The following is a 22,500-nucleotide window of genomic DNA, read 5'->3' as shown; positions in this document are numbered from 1 at the left end:
AGCAAACCTGGCAGACAAGTGCCATTATCGTTTTTTAAATGGGCATGTAAGCTTGATGTCTTGTTAGATTAAATTGTTATGGATGTCCATTCGTCTGTGGAAAAGATCCTTGTTTCTAGTTAGAGTATTGCCTTCCCTTCCTAAAGCACATCTTGCTAATATTGTTCATACTTGTGTCACCTGAGGATCAGAAAGCTAAATACGCATCATCTGCAACTATTTTGGGGAGGGGGATTGTTTGAAAGCTGAACCCAGCTTTCAATCCAGCTCCATTACAGCCATAATTGTGTTACGGAAACTCAATCATCCCAGAGTTCGGAGAGCCAGCTTTGAAGTGGCTGGTATCAATTTTTTTTTAAGATCTGCCAAAATTTTTAGAACTTTAGGCACTTAAGCACCATTGGTTTTTAATGACACTTCTAAGTCAGTTTTGAACCTGGAACTTAGGCTCTAAGGCCTCTTAGGTCTTCGGAGGTATGCAGTGAGCCAGCTCCTGTTTAGACTCCTGATTCCACATCGTGTTTCTCTGAGAATAAAAACATCAGAAAATGCATTTTATGAAGAGGTTGGTTTTTGATGTCAAACAGTACTTTAAAAACAGACCAACTTCTTGCTTGAAAACTTATCTTCCTCTGTCCCTGCCTCTTCAACCTAGTAAAAAACTGAAAAGCTTCAAAAACTTGTGTTGTAGGGCAAGTAGACCTTAGCCATTTAGAGAATGAGTTGCTGCCATGTTAAAGTATTTCCCTTCCATTGCAGCATATTCAGTTCATTGTGTGTCTTCTTTCAGTAATTTGAGAATATAATGCCCTTTTGTCCTTTATTTCACAGAATGCCTCACTGATGCCATTGTGGGACGTGCGTGTAAATATAGGGGACTGGTGTATACAAATTTAAGTGTTCTTTAGACCTGATGTGACTTACTTATTCATTCATTTGATATTGTGAATGCCTTCTTCACCTATTACTGCCAGGGAACAGGCAACAAAAACTTCTATTACCAAAAAATCGTTGGAGACTAAAAAAACATATAGAGAATAATGCTGGAGGTCTGACACTGCTGAATTAAGCACTACGTTCAATTTTCCTGGACTAAATCTATCAATATATTAAAGAATCTTAATTTCAAAATTTCAAAATATTGTTGGTTTGTTTGCTTCCTCATATCATAAAGTCATCATTTGTTTGATTTAGTTGGATGTAATTTGAATTTTCTGAAGATTTGAGAAATCAAATTTCTGACACCCTGGCAGAACCTTGCACGGTTGAACGAGTCACCGAAGACATCCTTCCCACCAGCTTTGGCTGGAGCCCTTGGTAAAGGGAAACACTGGAAATAAACGTCTCACTTGTTTAAACCATCTATCACAGCAGTTTTCCTTTATTATGGCCAGCCCACAGTGGTCAATCAGGACATGTCAGTAAAAGAAGGGAGGAAATGTTGGGGTTCTCTTCCCCCTGGTGAAGTACGTAACTTTGGGCAACTCTCTTCACCACTTTTCCTTCCCCCGCGTTTGAAATGGGGCTAATAAGGCTTATAATTTCTATGCTTAGTATGTAGATTGGCAGAGTAAAGCCTGCTTAAAAAATGGCCAGTGGATTTGGAGAGCTATTTTTCCTATTAAGTCTGGGAGAGAAGAAAGTATCCGAATGCAGTTGTCTAAGTGTGCCTTCATAACCGCTGTGGTGTAAGTATAAATGTGACTCCTACTCCGTATCTCCTTAGAAAGTCTTTTTGCCACAAGAAGAATAATGGCAGCACACTCAGCAGGCTGCAGGAGGATGAGATAGCATGCTTGCAGCATTTCTTTGCAGCATAATTGCAGCATCAATGAACCATGAATTCAGCCTAATTAACATAACTGGAACCACTGCAATCACGCTGCCATTCAATTTACTTTTTGAACATTCTGGTGAAGTATCGCGGTTATATTGTTTGTTATGGAGGCGCTGCAGAGAACTGTCCACTTGCTTTTCCGCTGCTGTCTTGATGTATTTTTATTATTTCATGGGAGCTGGGGAACTTCAGAAATGGAAGATCGTTGGCTCACTGGTTCCATTACTGAATCTACAAATAATTCTGTATCACTTCCTGTAAAAAGCAATTAAACAGTTTAGTGTACTATAAAACTCAGAGTAAATGTACTAAAGTCTGAAATTCCAAGTTAGACACAAGTTCTGAGTTGTAATGGATAACTAATGGCAAATAATTCGGGAACTATTTTGAGTAAGGAAGGGCTGCGTTCCCCAGATTTTAAAAATGGCATATTCTGTTACTCCTTGTAAACACTACACCTAGGAGACATATTTTTAGAAAAGACAGGATTTTTTTGGTGAGTTGCTCTGTAAAACAAAATATTTTTTTAATTGTTGCTGTTGGTTGTGCTACAGTAAAAGGAAGAAGCCACAGAGCAGATCAGGTACCACAGCTCTTGGCAAGAGGGCAAAATAACCAACTATTTTGCACGGAGGAGTCAAGGGGCTGCTGAAAGCAGCATTCACTGGAAATTACAGAGCTGCAGCCAGGAGGATGCGTGCGTCTGGCATAGCCAGGAGGCCAGAGGTGCTTAATGGTGGCACTTCAAAGTGATGCACACCCAGGAGTTACTTCTGCCATTTGTGACAGAATGGAGCTAAAAGCTTAGGAGTCATGGCCTTGTTGTTTTCTGCTCTTGAACAACTTCAGAAAACAGACTGTCTTTTTCTTGTTGCTGATTTTATTTTATCATCATGGTGTTTCCCCACATCTCCATGAAAATCTGTTCAAGGCCGCTGAAGTAGCTGTGGGTTTTTTTGCTGTTTGTTTTTTTCTAATGACTTTAGCGTGTAGGAAAAAAGGTAACTTATGTTTTAAAAAAGTATTTCATGAGAAAACAGTAAATAGTTTAAATAGTTTTGCATTATGATCTGAAAATGTTAAGGTTGGAAGTTGTCGTTACCGTAGGAATTTCCTGCTCAGGAAGTCTCCATGTGTGTATGTGTAGATATGCATAGATAAAGTCCGAGCTTCTGAAATAAACCGTTCTACTTCTTCTGAAGGAAAGCTATGCTGAGAATAGTTGGTTCCCCTATATGAGACCAGTCCACCGAGAGTAAGGTACCAGAAGCTGCAGACAGTGTCATGTTGGTAGGGTGCGCAGGAGCAGAGGAGCGGCGTGACCACGGCATTTCACGCTAGGAGGGCCGGCTGCTTGCACGCTGCCTGCATCGCGGGTTTCAGCGGGAGATGTTTTTTACACCAAGATGATTTGTAATGCAGTGGTCTTATCCGGAAGCAATGAATGATGTGTATGACAAGCGTGTCATCTCAGAGGGTAGGGTGGTTGAGATAACTGTTTGACAGAAGGCCTTGTTTGAAGCTTATGTTGTCTAGGAATCCCTTACCTGGGTATATTCTGGACAGGCTCCTGTGTCACAGGTGGTTTGAGGGCAGGTGCTGCTGGAAGAATAAGATACGGTAATTTACAGGTGCTCTGTTTTGGGTCTCATCTGCTTTTTCCTTGTGTTGTACTTCAGCCCTGTTCATTTGTGTGCTGATTCAGAAAATTTTATATTCATGTTGACTCCCAGACTCCAGATTTCCATTTGTTCATTGCTTTTTTTTCCCTGATGATTTTAACTGAGGAAGTCGTTACACTTTTCACTCTAAGCATCTGAGTATAAATTTAGCATTGGAGAACTGCAGACCTTTTCAAAATAGCCATCTCAGTCATCTGTTGCTTCCTTCTGTGTCCTGATGTGACCCTCAGTCTGCGTCTGAGATCATATGAAGCTCTTTTCTATGTTTCTTCTCGAGTGAAGGTAGAATTTATCACTGTCCAGATGCTCAGTGACTTCTGAGAGGTGGGCATTTTCTTCAGCCTCCTCTTTCTGCTTCTAAAACAAAATCTATATTTTTTCCCCCGCAAACCTTGGTTGTTAATGCTCACTTCATTTGACCATCTGATGCGTGTGTAACAAAATTAAACGCTGCTTCTCATCTGCTTGGGTGATCAGGGAAAAGTTGAACACGTCGAGGCAGTCTTTCTGGGAAATGAAGACAGCAAAAATAGTTTCTACCATTGTCTGAAAACGTGGGCCCACGGACCGCCTGCTGGATGGGGTGGATGGCTTAGTGGCAGTTGAAGCAGGTGAGGCTGAGGAAGTCAACGACTTTTTGTCTTAGTTATCACCAGCCAGGTCTTCCAAGCCTTTGTGCTTAGTGGAAGGGTTCAAGGAGGAAGACTGCAGCAGAGATAAGGATCAAATAAAGGATGATTTGAGAGAACTTGACCCATACAGACCCATGGGACCTAAAGAGATGCTTCTGAAAGTCCTGAGAGAACTGGCTGATATCCAGTTCAAACTTGAGAACAGCAGGTTGGTCGGCCTCCCTTTGGTCCCTGGAACATCATGGTGTAAGTCCTGTTGTAACATATTCCTTGGGGCACCTGAAGGAGAGCAAATTTTCAAGGGTAAATCATGTCTGACCAACCTGGCTGATTTGTCAATGAGGGGAGAGCAGTGGGTGTCACTTAGTTTGACTTCAGCCTGGATTTTGACAGTGTCTCCTCCCACTGAGGTTGGAAGAGACATCTGGAGGTCACCTTGTCCAACATCGCTGCTCAAGCAGGGCCTCCAAGAGCTGGTTACCCAGGGCCATGTCCAGACAGCTCTTGAATATCTCCAGGGATGGAGACTCCACAGTATTTGAGCCCAACCAGTGCTCAGTTACCTGCATAGTAAAAAAGTGTTTCCTGATCACAGAATCATTTAGGTTGGAAAAGACCTTCAAGATCTTCAAGTCCAACCTCCAACCTGACTTGAGTGAGTCCCGTCACTAAACCATGTCCCTCAGTGCCACATCCCCACATCTCTTAAATAACCTCCAGGGATGGGGACTCCACCACTTCCCTGGGCGGCCTGTATGTATTTATATATAACGTATTTATATACATTGATTTATATTTATCTCAGCATTGTATTCAAAGTAATTCATAGAAATGTGGGCCCAGTGATTCCAGAAGTTGCTTTTTCAAGAAGGTAGTTGAATGCATGTGTATAACCTTAGTGCAAGTGGTACCAGCTGACCTCAGCACCACTGAGACTTTGTGTGTGTATGTTGAAGCTGGGAGGTGACACGAGATGTGCAGGCATCGCAGAAGAGGTGGGGGAAGAAGTCAGAATGTAGTAGGTGGAGAAGGACGTCCGCCTGGTGAGCTGTTTCTCTCTTTGAGTGAACTGCTGGGATGCTGATCTAGTTTATACCTGTCGAGTTTTGCATTAATCTGTGATTAATATCCTGTGTAGAGCACTAGAATGTAATTTACACGATTATTGAAACAAAGTGAAGAAATCTGGCAGTTCCATCTTCAGCAGTGACTCTTCTTCCCTGTAACCGCCTAGCGAGGCAGTGGCTGCAGGAAGGGTTGGAAAGCTTGCTGTCATAATTCTGGGGTTTGGGTGTCACTTAGTCATTCTTTTCTCAGAAGGCATAATGTGTGTGTTAGCTGAGGCTCTCCAGTCGTACATGTATTAAAGGTGGGGTCAAGCAGAGGGCTGGCTGTGGTTAAGGAAGAGCTGAAGGAAGTGCAGAGAATAGCTGAAGTGGTTGGTTCCTGGAAGACCGAGCCTGTGAATCATCCATTTGGAAACGAAGGAGGAGAAAAGCAGTGCCAATTAAATATCACAAAAGGTTACGATAAGCATCTAAACTATGGGGAGAGATCAGAGCCTTTCAGAATTTGATTCCTGATTTGAACCCTACAGCTGCAATATGTAAACTCAGGAAGATGACTGAACATTGATACTTTAAAAGTTCAATAGTCACGCTTGTTATTGTATGCAGTTACTGAGAATTGACAGAAGAAAATGTTTTTGAGAGGAGTTTCCAAGCAGAGATCATATTTCTGGTTTAGTGTGCAGCAAAACCAGCGCATTTGAATGGCTGTCAGATCTGGTAGAAAGAGAGAATAACTGCTCTGTGGTAACATATTGCAAAGGAAATAATCAGTCTCCTTCAGAACCAGCATTTTTTTTTCTTTTATTGGTCATAGGTGCAAATTCTAAAGCAACTCAGACCGAATGTCAGAAGTAATTTGAGTGTTTGGTATTTTAAATCTAACTGCACTATTTCCACAAAGACTGTTGCATGTACTCCTGGCTGATTTTTAAACACTTATATATACTTTTCTGCCATTTATACAAATTCATGAAATAAGGTCCTCATAGACACCGAAAATTGTAAGTTGGTCATTCTCACTGAAGGAAATTGGTCAAAAATTGTTAAGGTAATATGTTTCTAGACAAAGGCAGACCTTTCTGTATGTGCTGATTGAAGTTGTTTTCAGACTTTCAGTGCAAAATAATTACCAATTTTACCTTCGATGTCTAACATTGCAGGATTTATCTTTTTAATCAGTCATTGCTGGGCTCTGAACAAGTAAAGTGAAGGAATATTTTAAGGAGAGGCATATAGGGGAGAAAAAAAACCATAAGTTTGCATGAAGAATGGTGATGATGAGCTGAAAAAAAAAAGGAGTTGAAATGTGAGGACTGTCACTTACTGCAGAGCCCGGCCATGGTGGTTCCTACTGCCTTGTATGATCCCATGCAGTGATGCCAACCACGCAGTCCTGATGAAATGGGTCATGTTAATGGCCTGTGTGGTGCTGGTGCACAGGGACCTGATCCCATTACAGGTAAGTGATATCAGAGTGACATCAGCCAGGGAACCGTGCACGTTGCTCCCTGTCTGGCAATGGGGGGAGCAGAGCCCTTGTTGGTGCTCGCTCACCAAACTGGAGTTTCATCTCCTATTTTCTTCACAAAGGACAATAAACAGAAAGGAGAAAAGTGCTTCCAGAAAGGACCTAAATGTACAGATGATCCATCAAAAATTAACTGAACGCTCTTGTGAGAGCTGAAAATTTCCCTAACGCAGTTTTTGCATGTAATACTTTTGAGTATCTAGCAGCCAAACATTTTTCAGTTCATATTCAGGAATTTTTGCAATGCCAAATATTGCTGTTATTGGCAAATTTGGTATTTGGGTTGCCCATTGTGCTAAAAACCCTTCTGCAACATGCTGAGCGTGCTCAAACCCCTTTTTAGCCAGTGTGTTAAGAAAGTGCTCAGCACTTCACATGACTGATGCAATATGCCTTCTGTATGCATAGGAAGAGCACAGTAAAAGATGAATATCTAATATATCTAGGATGCAGTGGCTTCCTTAAGTAAGGAGACATTTGATTTGGAGAGGAAGGGGAGGATATCTGGGTAATAGAGACACCAGGGAAAGATGTACATAGGTGAAATGTTGATATAAGTAAAAAAAATAAAAATTAAAAATAAAAATTAAAAAAAAAAAAGTCTGCGAACCAAAGGTAGTACAGCAGCATAACACAAACAAAATGTTAGCCTAGTGTTTAAATTTATTAATGTGGGTGCTGGTAGAACACCTCTTGGATTAATCATACAGTCCTTTTGTATATGACCGTGTACCTTACCTCCAAATCAAAGCCAGTTGTATTAGAATAGCTGATTATCCTCCAACTGGGGATGGTGTTTTTTTCCAGAAATCGGTTCTATAAAAAAAGTGTTTATTTTAAGAATTCTGACTTCAGACAAATAATCCAAAATTGAAGTTTGATTGAAGCTCAACAAGCAAACACATTTTCTTACTTGTTCAAAATTGTAGGGAGAACATGACCCTTCTGTCTGAAAGACCTTCTAAAAATATTCCAGTGGTTATTGATGATAACTTCAGTGAGTTGGAAGTATATACATACTTCAGACATACATCAGATTTTTAAAAAAAAAAAAAAAAAAAAGTCTTGCTGTTTTTTATACATGGGGCTTAAAGGTCATTACTGTGACATATTTGATGTCGAACACAAGGGGACAGAAGAAATGTTGTCTGTCCAAACTTCTTAGTTACAGCTGTATCTTTCTGGTTTGTAGGCATGTTTTGTTGTGAACACACAAACTGTAATGTATTTAAATTAACTTATTCAGCAATATCATTTTAAGCCTCTTTTCTTGGTGAAACAGTTTTTTCTTAATACATTAGCATGAATAAATGCCTACAAAAAGCCGAACTTAAAATCTGCATCTTGAGTCTGCTTTGGCATGTGTCAAAGTGGGTTGGGTTTTCAATTAGTGGAGGACTGCAGAACATGAAAGCCCAGCTCTTTGCTGGGGCTGAGATTAGATCTCAATGCAAGGAAAAAGCAACAAAGGTCTCCAAAATATCTGAAATCTGCAAATACTTCCTGTATTTAACCTACACTTTCATTGCGTGACTGTAAAGAACAGCAAATCTTTGTTCTTTCCCTCTCAGTTCCCATTCAGTCAGTTCAGAGACACAGGAGAAAAGTTTTGGGGAGCAAACTTGTTATCAGTTTTCCTACAGTTTCCATCTGGTTCCATCAACTGTGAGTACACCAAAACCATGAGCTTATAGCTACTTTTAACCACCAAGAAATATTATTTTTAATGTCTTTGTTACGTATATGTGACATAAATGGATATAAGCATAGTTCACCCATGTGAAGTTCCTTTGTATCTTTAAAGTGTGCTTGGTAAGAGGCACTTGCAAGAGTCTGGGCTCTGCTTTTGGGTTCAAGAAGGAGTTACATCTGCGTTGGATGGAGAAACAACAAACATTTACCTTGGTATGAGCCTGAAATGTGCAACAAAGTCATTCAGGTTCATCCATTATTGAAAAATTCAAAGGATATTTTTTTGTCTGTAGAAGAACAAACACCTTAGACGTGCCTCTTGCATCCTTTGGGGTTGGCAGGAAGGTGCTGGTTTAGCAGCATCGAGGTGGTCTGGTGGGTTTGTGCACAGATAGGACTGCTGGCCGTGGGTTCAGTGATCCATAGACCTAGAGAAGAGAAGACTGCATACATCACTTAGAGGTGGAAATACGGCAAGAAAAATGGTTCATAGCTTCTTTCAGCTCATCTCCTTGTAATTTGAATCTGAAATAAATTAACGGAGTAATCCTGTTTATGGCTCATCAGCTGCAGAGGTCTTACTTACTAAAGAACTTTATATAATAAAGTTCACTAAAAGCACCTGTATTTAAAGCCATGTTATAATTGTTCAGAGGCACAGACTAGGACTTCGATGTCTCAAAACAGAACAGAAAACATAAATATGTGGAACATTCCAGTCATCACACTTACTCTTAATTTCTTCTCAACACGGTTGCTCTTTTGGAAAACCATCGTAAAAGCGATCCACTCTTTTCAGTCAAGAGCCATTCATATGGCGACAAACCGCTGTTCTTCCACTTATATCTGTATTCATCCATTTAAACTCTAAAGATTTCCAGCTTACTTCTTGGATTTATAGCCAGCTGGCTGCTATGTGTAATATGAACATATTCTGACTGTGCATGAAACATTTTGTCTCGTTTAACCCGTAATTGTAATGTTCAGTCTAGGCCACCACTCACCTGCATGTGTTTAGCGTTCGCTGTGCGAGTTCCCAGAATCACGACTTGCTATCTCCTCGTGTATGCGCAATCTACTGTTATTAGGGAAAAGTTAAGTCAAAAAAAAAAGAAAAAGAAAAAAAAAAAAGCTCCTGGCACTGAGTTGGATAAAATGAATATGTTCAAGATGGTGGGCCATAACCGAGCCAGCTCGTGTGGGATCAGTGCCCACTTTTTGGCATTTACAATAAACTTTGGAACGACTTTGTAACATGAATGTTTTAATAGCGACTAGGAAGGGGGAGGAGAGGCAGGGAAGAAGGACGTATGCCCTTCTTTTTTTTTATGAATGCTAGATTGCTGATTTTTCCAAAGGTAGTCCAAAAAGCTGTACCTGCTTATTAACAGATTTCTGCAGTCGCCGTAGGCCAAGGGAATTCACTGGAAGTGATATTTCTAAACTTTTACCATAAGTTACTGAATCATCAATGCGAAACTTATATTCAAAGAAAGCGTGAACGTTAAAATTTGTTAGTGTACTCCGGCTTTGTAAGAAACACAAAATATAATTATTTGTTCTTTATGCAGCGTCACTGGGCTCTAAGAGAGGCAACAACTATTAACGAATAGCGCTACTCCTGGATAATGTCATCACAAGCAATACAAAATATTAAAGCTCATTTATTCTTGCCAGCTATCAGGAGGAACTTTAACATATTTTAAAGGGCCATTAGGTTTGTTTACATACTCAACTGAAGCTGGTATGCTTTGCTTCCAGTGGAACTGCCATTGGCAGGGGCTGCACCAGCCTTCAGCGTTTGACGTTGACGGGATTGAATTTCCTGGCCATTGTACGCCGTCGGTAATGCGGTGTCGGTACTTCGGGGCAGCCTGCCTCCCTCTGACAGCGGGTAGGACCCGAAACCCTGTAGTCCCCAGGCCTGGGGAGGCTGGGGATTGCTATCATAAAAAAAAATAATAATAATTTAAAATACATATATCAGAAGCAATTTTCCACAATGAAAAAGGTGGTCAGGGAATCAAAACAGTGCCTTCAGGTATATTACCCAACAGAACAACAAAAATGTGCTGTGCTTTAAATTGCACTAGCAATCTGGAAAGGATTTTCTGACTGGAGCTATGTTAAGTGTTAATAGTGAAACCTGGGTACTTTTTCCTTTGATCTCTCCTCTAGCTCATATAGAATAATAGGATCAAAATAAAATGCCATTTATATGAACACCTTGTTCTTTTGATGTTAGCAGAAAAAATTCTGTTTGCAACTACAACTTAGCAAGCGGAGCATCTGCTTTTTTAGCTGGGCCTTCTAATTTAGCATGACTTTTGCTAAATGGAGTGTCAGACATGTTTTGTGTAGTTCTTGAGTTTAGCTGTAATTTTTGTCCTGAGAATCTTTAATTGCATTTGCAGAAGATCCAAGAACCTGCACCGAGTAGCTTACTGTGGGTCGTGTGTGTGTATGTTGGATATGGGATGTAAACATTAGTGTGCTGTTGCAGTTCAAAATCTAATATTACTGGTTCTTTGACCACTTGGACAAAAATGTTAGATTAGTCTGCACTGAGAGACAGTATGGTTAAGTGACCCCAAGAATAAATAATAGTTGGGGTAAGTGAAGTTATGACGGGTGCTAGGTTTCAGAACCCCTTTTTCTAGCAGGAAGGCAATGTGCCCTGGGTGTCTGGGGTGGGGATCAATGCCTATCTCTGCAGGGGACCATAGCAGTGTTACAACAGGTAGGTAAAGATCCCCTTTGCTATTATGTAGAGATCTACAGGACATATAAACCACAGATGAATGTGAATACCTTTCAGCTATTTATTCCCTGGGGTTGTTAGTCAGTAGCATTTCTTTAGGAGACATTATTGCAAGCACTTGTTTCAAGTGAAGCTGCTTCTTCATGCTCTTTTAAATCTCTTATTAAGATTTTTCTCCGCCATAGGCTTTGAGTGCAAAGAAACAGCTGAGTTGTGTTTATTGTGGTGATTGATGGTGTCTCGTGGTGATCCCGGCTTCAGTTGTTGTAACCTCCAAGCGTAGATGAGATGGGCACAAAGCTCTGTGCCAAATGAAAGCAAATAAACCGAAGTCCTGCAGTTCACCAATGTCATAATTGCTGCTGTCCAGGAAGAGGGATTAGCGAGTCTGAAGAAACACTAGCTAGGAGAGATCCAGCGGCCAAGCAATATCTTGGGTGTCGAATGTCTCTCTCAAGCCTTATATCCCACTGTAATTTATATTTAGCTATTAAGCTTATTAGATAGAAACAGTCAGCTCGTTGCTCGCTGTATGCAAGGAACACCGCTGGGTAAGTGCTGGGTAAATGTTCAGGCTCTCGCTGAAACTGCTGCAGTTGAGGTTGTCGCACGTGAGCCTTCCTGCAGGAAGCTTTGCTGCAGCCTTGGCTGGGTCTCCGAAGGCTGCCACCAGATAGGAATATTCCTGAGAGCCGCAACCCTGGCTCAGCTGATGTGTGGTAGCTTGTTCAGTGCTAGAAAATTCAGCTGTGTTCTTACAATATAGCATGGTACAATTTATTGTGCGTAATAAGGATGCTTACTCTGTTCTAACTAAGCTAGTCTGAGTACCAAAAGCAGTGTGGACATTTTCATGCAGTGCCCAACTGGGAATAATACATCCTGCGGAGATCAGGTATCCGTGCTAATGCAGCTGCTCTGCCTCCAGTCCCGCTGCTAATTAGTACAGAACCACTGGGACAAAGTTTGCCGCTGTAATTGTCTGAGAGGCCGTCTCTGTCCAACTCGTAATTTCAGTGGAACATGACTCTCTGTTCATCTCAGCGGTCCTCGTTTCAGATGTCTGCACGGTGTAAATAGTCCTGGCACGCTGTGCTTCCAGACCTACCTCCTGCATCAGCTGCAGGAGGGCGTGGGACTCTTTGGACAAGGACTCAAAGTGGAAGAGTTACAGAGATTATTAGTTTTTTCTGCTCACAGTAAAAATGTGATTGCCCTGCTTCTGTGGTTACCATGAAACAAATCTGCTCTGTCATGAAGTCAGTGGGGTACAAGTTAATACAAGGTAGTAAAGGAATAATAATAAAGTAAAACAGCAAAGTCCATGGTATTTTATGACAAAAACAGTATGAGCCTATTGCAGTCTAAGGGCCTGCTCCAAGTAGAGGGCCTGCTCTGATGCCTGGCTACGTCCGATTTACATATATACAAAATATATGACTAAAGCTATAAAAGTATACTTAGTATTTTACTTTTTTTTTTCCTTGAAAGTAATTTGCTATTGTTCAAAATTTCAGCTTTCACTGGTTTTGTTTCCAAAGCCCCAAAAGGAAGAGAAAATAACAAAAGTCCATAAAGGCAAAAGGGATATGTTCTCATTTCAGTTCACAGAATTTCCTGCCTTTAAACAATACAAATATATGCCCTTAGGTTTATAACGTGCTGGAAGGATACCGAATCCTTGAAACAGATCAAATTAAAAGCAAGTCCACTATAGCTACAGAGAGTTTTACCAGCTTGTCCAATAGATCTCAGCAAGAATTCACTGGGCTTTAACCATGTTGCCAAGCCTTACAAAATCCTAAACTGCTGACTCCCATAAATGAATAAATGTTAAAAAACTGCAAGCAAATTCTAAGCTGTGTTGGGCACAAATAAAACCTAATGCTTAATCATTAGGCCTATTTAAAATAATTACTAAATAAAACTTTGAAACGTATCCACAAGCAGAATAGATGTGTACGTTTGCTATGTAAAACCTTTTGAATTGCGTTGCTCCCCTTAATTACGGTGACATGTCCCACAGACTGGATGTGGAGCTGCCAGGCACTCGGGGTTGAAGGGCATGAGGAGCATGGGGTTGGCTGGCGTTGGTTATCAGCAGGCAAAGCATGGAGTAGAGGAACCAGCATCCAAGGTGACGGCTTGGACATTGAAGGAGCAGAGAACTGAAGAAAATTATCTTTGGCTTAATTAAGAGCTCTTCTTTTCATTTTGCCATTTGCATTTACGTTCTAGTTTGCTGGCCTTTCTTTCACTATAGACCTATTGCAGTAGAAACCTCGGACTGGCATTGCGAGAGATCTCCTCTCCATGATCCTTTGGGGTGTCTCCATGCGAACAGTTTTCAGAGATGTAGAAGCCAAACATTGGGTTGAACAGTTGGGGTTGAGCTCTTTACATCTCCATTGTTTTGTTTCTTGTTGTTTTGGTTGGCTTGTTTGTTCATATTTAATGCAGTAACGTCCAGGATGGCCATGTCCTGCTGGCGGGCCGTGGTAGCTCAAGCTGTTGTTCACAAGCCGTTGCCTCCTCGCAGGGTAGGCACTGTCATTCCCGTTGTCCTCACGCAGGTAATGTCACCGTGCCCATCACTCTGCCAGCTCACACCCTAGAAACGTAACAGTGCTGGCTGTGCTGATAGAGTTTTCTCCTATTTCCATCCAGAGGTTCCTCTTCTTGCTTTGCAGCCTTCGTTGATACAGGTGATGGGCCACGTGCATTTTCCAGGAATTTGGCAGAGCAGGCTCCCTGCGGAGCCCCCAATGATAGCAGGACTTTCTGCTCCCCGGGTCTGCAAGGGCAGAACCTCACCTGTCTTAAATGGGCATCAGCAGCATCCTGACCTACACCAGAGAAAGAGAGTCCAGGGCTTGTATTTCTTCCTTTAATGACACTGCTACTGGTAGTAATGACATTTGTAGAGCTTTCTGACAAAAACTTTATTTTCCTGAGGCAGAGCGCCTTTGTAAAGCAGCAAGCTGCTGCCGTTCTTGGTCTAGAGATGGAGAGAGACTTTTGGTATTTGAACAATGAGACGCTGGCAAAACTGGGATTAAAACTCAGGGCTTCCTGCAAACCACGTAGCCTAGCTGTGATACAAATGCATATGCATTTAAACTTAAGTTGTAGTGCAAAAAAAGTGCAAATATATCCAGTACAGTAACACGTTTTCAAATGCAGGCGTTGTTTTACCGCATGGACCACAGGCAAGTGACTGGACCTTATGATTTTAATGCCCCGTGGCTGAGATAGCTGTACAATAGCCCTCTGTTTTTCTTCTGATGTGAGCGAATGTATTCATAACAAAATGTTTTAAGTTTCTGTGTGCATAAAATTATTTTTAATTAATTTTGTTAGCTTCTAAGATAAAGTTTACTTCAGTTAAGCCTTCAAGTGAAAGTAGGTTTCATTGCCTATTTATTTCTTAGGGTACCCGAGAAAGTGTTAAATAATTAAGGTGAAATATGTGTTTTCCTGAGAAACGCACAGAAGTTTGCATTTGCACAGTTGAGTGAACTATCAAAACCAGATGTGAGCAAGTGGAACATTTTACATAAATTTATTAAAATCATTATTTACCTGTAAGTTATAAGAAGGGCTTAGTTGCACTAGTTTGTTGCCAATATGTACTGCCAATAATCTGCCAAAAAGCAGCTTGCTGGCAAAATCGCTGAAATGGTTAGCTTATGCTTGCACAGAACATTACAACCCTGAGTCAAATGAAAACCTACTATAAACGAACTCTTTGATGCTGGATTCACTGGAATATGTTATTGATATATGGTATACAGTTTATATGGATTATGTATACTGTGCAAGAAATATGGATATCTATTAAGCGTAACTTGATATGTAATCGGTTAGGACAGTTATTGTTTTCAGTATTTGCTATGAATAAGATCACAAAGTGACTGTTCGGTTTTAAGATACAGACTATCCGTGTGCAGCCCAAAGCGCTGGAATACTATTTGTTCAATTAATACGGAATGGCTATTGAAAATGCAAAATATCTGACATCTATACAGAGTAATTTTAAAGGCAACTTTTCTTTTAGGAACAATTTATACATTACATAAACTCATATTTTTCATCCAAGTATCATTTCGAGAATAGCAAGCTTAAATATTGGAGGCCATAGGGAAACATAATATTACGATAATGTTCTTTGGTGCGGTTTGGAAGGTTTTAGGAAACATTTGGAAGTATTTTTCTCATAAAGTCACTTAACTATTGAAGTGTTATGATAGCACTCCCTTCTGCATTGCGTATGTTGCAAAACAGCCTGGTTAAAGGGGACATCCATTCTATATGTCCTGATTAGAAGGATTGCCACAAAACAGGAAATTACATGCTACAGGATCCTGGTATTATTTTAAATTAAAAAAAGGAAAAAAAAAAAAGAAAAGGCTAGATGATTTAAGGTGTGATATCAGTTTTCAAACACCCATTCTGAGTTCTGTTTAGCAGGAAGACATAGTGTATTGTTTGGAGCTATATGTGAAATTTGCATTTTCTAAATAAGCGCTCAGGAGCTGAGCTGTTTTCTTTTTCCTATTTAAGCAAGCAGTAATAAACATGACCAATCCTTTAGGATCCTAAAGAACCTTAAAAACCTTGCAATTCTCAGAAGCTTAACTTTTTTTTCTGTAGTGTAATTCATTCTTTTGAACTTTTACAGAAGCAGAACTTAAGTCCAGAACTGCAAAATTTCTGTCACTTTGAAATTTTTGTTATTGAGGTGACTCGGGGCTCCAAAAGTGTATCTGTCACCTTGCAGTGGCGATGTAACAGATCTACACAGTCACAATGCTTACTTAAAATTACTTAAAAACCAAACAAACAAAACAATGAAGTAAAACTTGTTTTTGTATCTTGTGCAAAAAAAAAAAGTGTTATTTTTATCTGTTATAAAATGTGTATTGTAGTCCATTGCCGTCTTCCCGAGGAGTTTTTAAATTATCACCACTTCATTTGTTGAGAATGGTGTGCTTAGAAATTACAGCTCTGCACAGGTTCTCGTGTTTAGTTTTAAAGGATTTGGGGGAACTGAGGATGTGAATTCAGAAGTTTAGGGCCAAATTTGTCTGTCCTGAACTCAGAGAGAGCTTTGCCTGTGACTTCAGTGGGTCCAGAGTCTCTCTTCCAGTATTAAAGTGCAGAGTGATCAATGTCTGATTGGTTTTGCTGACCTAATGCAATTAAGATGTTGTTGAATGTTGAATTTAAATACTAAGCAAAAGGGGAATTTCCCAGCAGTGTCAAACACGAGTACTAGGTCCTGAGGTATTTTGCTCAGAAACCATTTAGAAACATAGGATGAAGTTAGGGTTTGAGGGATCTGAGAATTACGCTGTTTTCTCTTCTGCTGTGCCGAGATCTTTCCTCTCCTGCCTGTCCCACCTTCCCTCCCCGCTCCAAAGGACCGTGTTTCCACATGAATCAAAGAGCCACCACCGGCTGTCCTGGACCCAGCCTCGCTTCTCTGAGAGCAGCTCCGCAGCCCGCTGCCAACCAGGTGCACCACCACAGCAACGAGGGCTGTTGCATTCAGCCGATTTGTTGCCAAAACAGCAATAATTTTGGATGATTTGTCAGAAGGAAGTCAGACCTCATGATTTACCTCTCCTGGTGTGCGCTCTTGTATGGATTATACACCTCATTTTCTCTCTCTCTGGCCAGGATGCAAACATTACAAAGGAAGATGTTCTGCTGCTGGCAGCTTTAGCTCTCTCCCACGTTGTTAATGTCTGAACGTGAAATCTTCATCTTTGGCCTTGATGACAGTCAAAAACTTGACTGGATGCAGCCCTGCACAACCTGCCGGAACTGGATGGGCTGTGAGGAGGAGGCTGGAAGCTGTTCCCTGGGTCTGTTCTGTATTTCTTGTGTCGTGGGGAAGGCAGTTGAGAGAAGATAATGATGAGGAAATGATCACATCGCAGATATTTCCATACTTCTGTACCTTGAACCTCACAAACAGGGAGGTGCTGCTGGCACTCCACATAAACCCTACTTATTCTACCCAGGAAAATACATGTTCAGCTGCAGGAAGACAAGCTCAGCCACAGACCTTGTATTTTCTTTTGCCTTGCCCTTCCCAGTGCTTAATCTTGGCTCTGTTCCGTTTTCTTTCTGTTCTCTCTCTTTACTCCTAATCCTTGTCCATGCTTATAAGCCCCTAATATTTATATGGCATTATCTGTGTTAGAGATTACTGCTGACAAGTAATCTCCTTCCTCTTCTGAATGAAGAATTACAAGCATTGCTGAAGATCAGAAAGTGAAATTAGATCCCAGAAAGTATGTGGCAACTTCAGCAAACCTTAATATAAAATTCTCTAAAAATTGGGAATCTCCTTTCAAGCTTTTAGCTTTGAACTGTAACACAGCTCTGGGACACCTGACCCCACACTCAACAGTTCTTTCTTACTGCAGAGCAAAATGTGAGAGTGTCTATATAGGGGGAAAAAAATCAAAGAAAAAATTCCCAAAGACTGGTGTCCCAGTTTTGTCATTTCATAGAAGCCATCGGATATCCCAAGTCCGAAGGAACCCACAAGGATCTTCAAGGCCAACTCCTAAAAAAAATGCTGCAGTCTTTTCAGAAGTAGGTAAATACTAACAAATGAGTTCTACTGCTATCAGGTGATTTGTAACATAAAGTATAAAACCCAAGTATGTACTAATGTAGTTGCTATCTGTTCCAGTTTGGCCATGAAACAGCAGCTTTCATGAGCATTGACTTTTCCTTAAACAGTGTGGAGAACATTCTGACTTTTCCGAAAGCTCAGAAATGTCCACGTAGCTGTGGCGTTTGTACAGTGCTTGGCCACTGACACGTGTGCATGGCTGTGTAGTTTCGCACTCATTTGTAGTAATTGTGGGGACAAATTCAGAATGGGAACGGGATAAAATCAGGGCAGCAGAAAGTAAGAAAGGGCAGAAGTAGGATTTGCCAGTTATTGCAGTCAAAACAAATGACAAAAGCGAGCGTCCATTGCAACAATTAAAAGCCAAATGGACTCCAGGTAGTAGCCTCCTATAAGCTCTGCACGAACCTCTGTGGTGTTTGAGGCCACATAAATTCAACTAAAAATATTACGGTTACCAGAGAGACAGTTGTTATCATGTTTAAAGAAAGACAAAGGAAATTCTCAGACAGTGAGTTTGTTAAATTGTAAGTTATGCTGTGACTGTGCATCAGTGACAAAGGGAGCACGGCAGCTCCGAAATGGATTTGCAGCTCCAAGGCCTGGGGAAGGTTTCTAACATATCTGACTGGGGCTATTTGGGATTGCAAGCAACCCTCTTTCATTTGGCTTTTGGAGAGCAGTTTTGCTTATGTTCTGGAAGACCACAAGAATTGCAGAAGTGCTTGTCTCCACTTGTCTACTTTTATTATTTTTAAACCTTTTAATTACCATTTAATTAAAAGAAAAACCTCCACAGCACTTCCAGAACTATCTTTAACTTTGCTTGCGTATGTGAATGAAGTTACAGAATTGCCAATTTTGGAGAATTAAAATTCTTTTTTTAGCTTATATCCATTCTTACAAACTATTCCTGCTTATTGAGAGCAACTATTGAAACCAGCATTCAGCACCCTAAACTTGTCCATCCAACCTAAACCAGCACTCCAGTTAGACTTCTGATGTGGTTTCTGTTCTTCTCTCAGTGACTTCATTGCCCTTCCATTCTTCTTGTTGTTGTTGTTAATAAAATGGAGCTCAGTGCCACAAAAATAAACCAATTCCTGTATTTTTTCATTGGGGCAGATAAAGTGCTGCGAATAAACACGCACAATGTAACGTGTCAACGTGTTAAAAAAGAGCCAAGGGAACTGCACGGCTGCTCTGAGTAAAAGGACAGGTTTCCTCAGAGTGGGGTTTCATGGGATAAATGAAAAGAAAATTAGTGTTGTATGTACGGATTGGGGAGTTGAAAAAAATCTGCTGTTCAAAATGGCAAATATTTAGATTGAAGCTCTGACTTTCAGCGTATGGCATTTTTATCATCTCTGAACTTTAGTAAGTTCATTTGTGAGCCATCTTTTTAGCTAAACTTCTAATCCAGTATGCAAAAAGTGAAAGTTTTCAAGGCTTGCTCTTTACAGTCTTCGTAAAGTTTTAAAATTGTCTGTTGAATGTATCAGAAATTCTAAGGAATCTGAATAAATAAAAGTCATAATACTAAAATTAGAAATCTAAGTCTTCCGCTGTTTGTTCTGAACTGTTGGTGTTTAAATGTATGAATAATACATAAAAGTAAAACATTTTACACATTCCTTAAATATAAAGGAAAGTACCTTGCAGGATCTGTTCAAAGTGTTAATATTTGTTAGCTTTGGTGAATTTTTTTTGGAAAGTTCCATATGTAAGAGATTTCACAACCTAAGGTTAACAATGAAAGTAAAATCCATCTCCCATATTGAAAACAGAATCCGATGGCATTTTTCTTCCATGATTAGGTCGTGTTGTAACTAGGGTTGAGCAAAATGGTGCATCTTTCCTGGTATCTAAATGCTACCTCTCTGCTGCTGTACCTCGCTAACTTCCTTCTGAAGCCTACATCTGCTCCGCACCCGGCAGCCTCCCACACCAGCTCTGCCTCTCTGTATTTTCTGAAATTTGGACAGAGATTTCAGAAACAGTGATAATCTCTGTGGGAGCAGATACTGGCTCCAAAAAAAACCACTGGAGCACCTTTTTTTTTTTTTTTCCCCAAATTGTAGAAGACTTTGAGATTCCGAGCTGGGTGGTGATGTAGAAATCCTGCACACTCTTGATGTTCATCACTGATTAGGATCTGGGCAGGTACTGGATGGAGAGATGATTTTGGCTGGAAGGTGACAGAAAAGAAGAATTAATGTAAATTTGGAAGAGGAAAAGGAGAATAGCTGGAGCAAAAATGCTCTGGAGAAAATGTAAACACAAAAAATGTGTTAACTATACATTGTCTTTCTCTAGCATGCTTTTGGGAAAGGCACATAAACAGGTTTAGAAGACTTCATGTTGTTACTATTTTATTTTCAGGTCATTTATTTAAGTGTCATAAAGAACATTAGCTAGTGGTTAGGGACTACGGTATCCATTATATTATTCCAATCATGTGGACAAGTTTATACTATGTATGATTTACAGTGGTCTTTCTGCAGTTAAAATTGTTATATTCAGGTACAACATTTTATACATTGTTGTATTTAGTAAAATCCAAGTGGCTGAACGCAGAGACGTCTTCCAATCAAAGTCCAAAAAATTAATGCTTGTACACGAACACTGTGGCTTGCAGCAAGAGCAGTTTATGGCTCTCTGCCTACATCCTTTATCATGTCTCCACTGTTGTTAGTAAAATATACAGAACTACTTTATGCCAAAACAATGGAAGTTAATGCAGATAACTTGTTCCAAAGTTAACCATCAAATAAATCTTTTTTTTTTTAAACTGTTAAGTGAAATGGTGTTCTAAAACTTTTTAAAATTGTCAAGATGATGAATACTGTGTGTGTAATACAAGTAAATACAACAGAATTGATTGCACACACATGTCTTAAATAAAGGATATTAAATAGTGTATTCCAGAGAGAAATCGGTGAAGTTTTATCTAATATTATTAGAAACTCTGCCATGACAGATCAGATTTATGAGGACTGAAAACTAAGGAAAAAACCTGTTCAGATACAGGAGTGGTGCATGGAGGGGATGATTGGTTGGGAGGTTAAACACAGAGATACAGCATACCTAGGAAATCCGACCTTTAATGCATCGAGTAATTCTTCTTACAGCAACAATTTTTCAAAATCTGTTAGTTAAATTTGATTTGGTAAAACCGGTACTCTTCATTTAGCTTGGGGGTTTAGGGCAAATGCCTTAACCTACTTCTGCTTCACCTGCTGTCACCTAACTTGTATCAGCCCTACAAAACGTAGTTCAGAGCATGAGCCTGGTCTGTGCTTGGTGATGGCCAGAGGGATCCGTGCTGATCCACGTGAGCTTCGGTTCCTGAGTGGAGGTGAAATCTCCAGTGCTTACTTAGCTTTTAAGAGCATCTACATACTGAGTGGCCAGATACACAGGAATACACTGAATTCGTCTCTTTATGCTCGTTATGTCTTCCAAAAGGGTTGTAGGTTTCATGCATATTTCAATTTATGAGACATTTAATAAAATTCTACCTTAAACGTTACTAGGAACAATAGCCTGTTTTGAGTGCTCAAGACCTTTTTTTTTTGCAAAAGTAATGAAAGTTTGGGAGTCTGAGGGTGGCTAATGCACTGAGATGGGAATTGTTCAACTCAAGCTCATTTGGGATCTTGTCTTGTTTGTAGCCTACGTGGTGGATTTGGGTGAAATGACTGAATGTGACTGAGCTGCTTGATTGCATCTACAGAGCAGCTCCACTGAGTAACGGCGAGCAGTGAGAGAAAGGTGGATCTCATAGGTGATTTGGTCAGTGACTTGAAAACGCAGCTTAGTGTAGATAAACACAGAAATAATATGGCAAGGGACAGCAACCTGAATCAAGGAGTGCACGTTGCATGGAATAGTTACGCAGCTTTCTGATTTAGGAAAGGGGATTTAAGGGTCTCAAAGAAAAATCCTCAGAGCAATTAGTCAAGTACAACTGTGGTAAAGCTCATACAGTGTGTGTGTGTTTGTATTTTGGTAGTAACTTCAAAGGAAAAGGGTCTGCTTGTGTGTGAAGGTGCTCCAGTGCAGGGTAGGATGGATGATTCCAGCATTTAAGGATATTTGTTTTTGACAGAGCAGTGGAAGCAGCTTGTTCACAGCCCAGAAATGAGCTCTTCCTGGGATGTAGCAAAACTCTGAAGAACTGTGGAGGAGGTTGATAAAGTGGAGCAAGTGTTCGCTTTAGTAAACAGTTCAATAAACAGGCTATAGTGTGTAAACATTTGGAAATTACAACGAAACGCAAAATTTAAATGTCTCTACTTATCTGGAAGAACCATAATCACACTGAAAAGCATGTAAGTAAATAATATTTGGGTAAATTAGCTTGAGGTGCAGACATTTAGAGTGAGGATCCCATGGTGGCAGTGCATGTAGTCCTCTTTGTGTTAACTCAGAAGAGTCACGTTCGAACGGAGGAGCTTCACTTGAGTGTTTCCTGAGCCAGGACTGTCATTCATCCATTCCTACTTTAAATCAAATAATGAAACTTGATCTGCATAAAACATTACTGTTTATATATTACAAAAATCAGTTCAGTGGCCTGAATATAGCTGTGTGCAGATGAGTCCTGCTGTTGGAAGGGTTTTCTGCAGCATGTGCAAAAGGCT

General features: G+C 40.3%; 1 protein-coding gene across 50 annotated transcripts in view; it reads left to right on the top strand.

Annotated features, from left to right (window-relative positions):
* Window positions 1–22,500, top strand: part of GTDC1 (glycosyltransferase like domain containing 1) — a 182,395-nt gene that overhangs the window by 121,384 nt on the left and 38,511 nt on the right. The window lies entirely within an intron of this gene.

Source organism: Anser brachyrhynchus, assembly GCF_964034855.1.
Source record: "Anser brachyrhynchus genome assembly, chromosome: 7".
In the NCBI taxonomy this organism is placed as follows: Eukaryota; Metazoa; Chordata; class Aves; order Anseriformes; family Anatidae; genus Anser; species Anser brachyrhynchus.
The sequence above is the reverse complement of the archived record's forward strand: the minus strand, read 5'-3'. Positions and strand labels throughout refer to the sequence as shown.